At 31.5% G+C, this 4176-nt stretch overlaps 1 pseudogene; it reads left to right on the top strand.

The window, feature by feature from the left end:
* Window positions 1-2906: 2906 nt before the first annotated feature.
* On the top strand, window positions 2907-3053 carry LOC137644686 (U2 spliceosomal RNA; annotated as a pseudogene).
* The last annotated feature ends 1123 nt before the right edge of the window (window positions 3054-4176 follow it).

Raw genomic sequence — 4176 nt, 5'->3', positions numbered from 1 at the left:
TTATTGACTAAAAATTTTGTCAGATTTGTGTTGTGTTTTGAAGTGCGAAGTTTCCTGGATTTAGGTCAAAGATTTTTTTTTTCTTTTTCTTACATTGGTCAAGGTATCAAAGTTCCATTTCCATAAAATAACTAGTTTACATATCCTTATAACCTGTGTTTTAAAGATGCATTGATTTCTGGGTATGTTTTTTGGTTAATGCAATACTGATGTGCAGAAATAGTCCAGTTTTCAAACGGTATCTTTCCATGAGGTAAATTCATAACGTTCTAAGAGACGTATTAGGTATTTTACACCTGTGCAATTCACAATAATTGGAATATCATACTAAAAGTTTAATTCCCTAAATATAGGTTATTCATAATCCATTTTACTCCTTTTTTCATCCATTAATTGTTTCCACTCCCTTTTTTAATCCCTTAACTAAGTTTATGTTAGATATCTTATCTTAAAGTATAAAAATTGTAAGATGATTAGATAATACACTGAATCGTGGGCAGGTTCTTACCTGATATTTTTTGTGTAGCCATTATAGCTTTTGTTCTTTTCTTAGATTTCTTGGCCGTTTAGCCAGTTTTCTTTTAATTCATTATATAAGTGGTACCAATTTATCCTATTTGAAACTAGTATGAAATTTTGGCTAGAGTTATAATGATTGGAATAATTCACTCAGAACATGGATAGTTATTAAAGTAATAGCAAAATTTACTCGTTATTTGTCATGAGAAATTTACAACTTGTCATATTGAAAGAGGGTACAATTAAAAATGTTACTGAGCAATATTAAAGTTTGTGTCTTTGGACGTCTCTCAAGGTTTTAATCTTGCCAAAACCAAAGTACAGTACCCACAACTGATTATGTGAGTAATTATTTCTGTGCCCACACCCTTCAAAGATACCATTGGTTTAGTTGTTTGCCTTTAAGGGATCATCAGAGCTCACTAAGGCTGGAGTGGTTTCGAGTATTGAGAAATATATATATTAAGTTAAAGATTATTGATGGAGCTTCAAAAGTAATGAAAATAAGATTTGGGAATGTGGTTGTTGCATAACCTAGCTACCTTGGTGTTACTTTTGTGCTCCACAATACAGGGAAGTAGGATAACTTACACTTCACCCCTCTCTCTCTCTCTCTCTCTCTCTCTCTCTCTCTCTCTCTCTCTCTCTCTCTCTCTCTCTCTCTCTCTCTCTCTCTCTCTCTCTGTCTCTCTCTCTGTCTCTCTCTCTCTCTCTCTCTCTCTCTCTCTCTCTCTCTCTCTCTCTCTCTCGTGGGTAGTGCTATCAGTGAACCTCACAAGATTCTCTGTAGGCATTACTGTACTCAATAGTCTTAGCAGCATTTCTTCAGGCCTTACTGTAGCTGCACTAGCTTAATAGCTTTCAAATTTACCTCCTCCTTTCCTTCTTTCATTCTTTTATCTTTCCGTCAAAGCTCTTAAAACTTTTTCTTCAAAGTGTACCTACATGGTTTTCCCCCAGCTGCAATTGGATGCTTATTGGCCTCACAGGTACAAGGGTAGGCTATATTTCTAAATTAAATCCAATTACCATCTGAAAAAACATTTAATCACCAAATTCAGTGTTGAATATCTTTTTTTTTTTTTTGTAATTTCCTCTTGGTATTGAAATTAGTTATTTTTTAAAGAAACTTTTACTTTCAAAAATGGTTATTCACTGCACATTGGTATATGAAAATTTTTAAAACCCAGTAAACTTGCATCCTTTATATCAGTGATCAAATTGGGATGAGAATTTTGAAATATTGATTGTTAGGAATTTGTACTATGAAAGTGTTAGAAAGTCCACTGCAAGGAATGAGGGATTGATGTGCTAGTAATGAGTGATTGGTGTGAGATTCTTATGGAGAAGTTAGGTCGTTCTGTTGCCTATTTCCTTTCAATAGGTAATGTCCCAAGGTGGACAAGTCGATTTTTTGTCAGCATTTCCTTAAAGAAGTCAGAGGCATAGGATTTTAGTTACAGCTTTTTTTTATGTAGATGGGTATGAATTTGATTTTTCATGCAGAATTAGGGTGGGTTTTGTATTGTAATTTATGTAGCATAGCTTATCAATCAATTTTATTTGACTGTAAAAAGGTGAAAAATATCCTCTATTCATTTAGCAAGTTCAATACTCAGTCAGTCTACCCATTGGCAAACTTCAAACTCAAGTTTCTTTAAAAAACAAGTTTTTTTTTTTTCAGAGAATTTAGAATTCTTAGTTTTAGTAAATTGAGCACATGCAAAAAAAATATTTCAAGTTTTTAAAAGTCTTATAATCTTAGAAATGTATTAAAAAATTCACTTAAGTTTTAATATATGCCTAAATATAGATTTTCTTAGATAACTATTTTACATAAAAGTGTAGTTTCTTTTAATTTACATGAAAAATTCTTTAAAGACCTACTGTAGTTAGTTTCTCAATTCTAGAGTTATGAAGTATTAATTGTTTATTTGAAGTATTTAAGGAGAAAATCTTTCTTCATAAAGCCACCGAGAAATAAATAATAGAAGATTATAATGTGGCATTTTGTTCAGAGAGATTCGAGTTTGATGTTTTGCTCTTTATTAATATATATTTTATTATCAATAATTAACTTTTATAGAAGTTATTATTCCTGGTCCTGTGTTTCTCTATCACAAAAGCAATTCTAATCTTCTTCATTATTCAAATCAAAATGCATAATGAATTCATAATTTTTAGTGTCATTATGTTGTTGAATTGCTGGCTGTTATAGATAATCAAGTATTTATTAATCTAATGGTATATTTCCCTTTAATGGCACTTATTTTCAACTACCTTACATTAAAAGTTACCCAGGAGCTTAGAGACATTCATATTCCAAACAATACTAAAATCATATCTTTTATTTAATATTTGTTCATCTTCTGCCAGTATTCAGTAGCAAATATTGTCCTTTTGGCTAAATCAATGTGTAGTATCTGTTCTTATCAGCTTAATATCTTGTTCTCCAACTGGCTTCTGTGTCGAAGGTCATTCTGGTAACTTTTAAAAAAGTATATGAAGCGTAATTTCATGTTCGGTTAATCTAAAGTTTAAAGATAAAAATCAAGAAAATATCCAATTATCTTAATTACTAGAAATAGCTTGATATTAACTATTTTACCCTTAACTTGTAGTGATGTATTGAGTTACACAGGACCTGCATAAAATACATAATAAACAAAGAATATTTTATCATTTGCCGAGGATACCTTAGTCAGAGAAAATACTGTATGCTCATGAGCAGAGGATAGTAAGCGATCATAAGCTAAGGAGCATACAGTATAAATAATTATATGATGCTGATAGTTTATAGGCTTATATGCTGAGGATAATAAACTTTAGTAAGGAATTAGAAGCTGAAGATAGTATGAGATGAGGGTAGTATTTAGCGGGGTTGAATTCTGTAGATGTATTAGAAGTTTTGTATATTTTGGGGGGTATTGGGTGTAGGCTAAGTTTTTTATTAGAATCTATATGAACTTAGAAATTAATACTTAATATATTCAAATTATAGGTAAACGTTCATTTAGAATCATATTTCATAACTATCTGCATATAAAAAGAAAGTTATTTTCATAAGTTTATTATTTGTTTAAAATAGTGTCATTAGCTTTATGAAGTTTTTCAGGTTATAGCTTTTCCTAGGGTTTGTATTTGAGAACTTTTTATTACATAGCTAAAGTGATTTACAGAAGTGTCCACGTGTAAGACGAATGCGTACTTCGGTCCGATCTGACTGTCTGTTGGGGGAAGCAGCAAGGATGGTCAGGGCAGTAGTCTTGCACGTGTCTTCTCTTTTACCCGACTCAATCATATGCATAAAATGGGACGAGACAGGGAGGCATCTTGGCATTTGTGAATCTTGTCTGCTTTTGAGCGAGCTTCAGGTGTCTGTAATAATCAATCGTTCTGAAATTGCACAAAGGCTTGAAAATTACCCTTTTTACTTTTTAGATTTTGGCTTTGATTTCCATTCTAGAAATATTTATGAATTTTTCTTGTGTAAGTGTATAATTTCATGTTTCATTAAAGAATCAACGTAACAATATGATAGCTGGAATCTGCTTTATAATGTAAATAATGACCAATTTTTTACCATTTAACTTCATGAAGAGCTCCAAACTATTCCCGAGGTCTTTGAATTACAATCCTGATATCATTGTATGTAAA

This window comes from Palaemon carinicauda, chromosome 7 (genome assembly GCF_036898095.1).
Source record: "Palaemon carinicauda isolate YSFRI2023 chromosome 7, ASM3689809v2, whole genome shotgun sequence".
Lineage (NCBI taxonomy): Eukaryota > Metazoa > Arthropoda > Malacostraca > Decapoda > Palaemonidae > Palaemon > Palaemon carinicauda.
The sequence above is the reverse complement of the archived record's forward strand: the minus strand, read 5'-3'. Positions and strand labels throughout refer to the sequence as shown.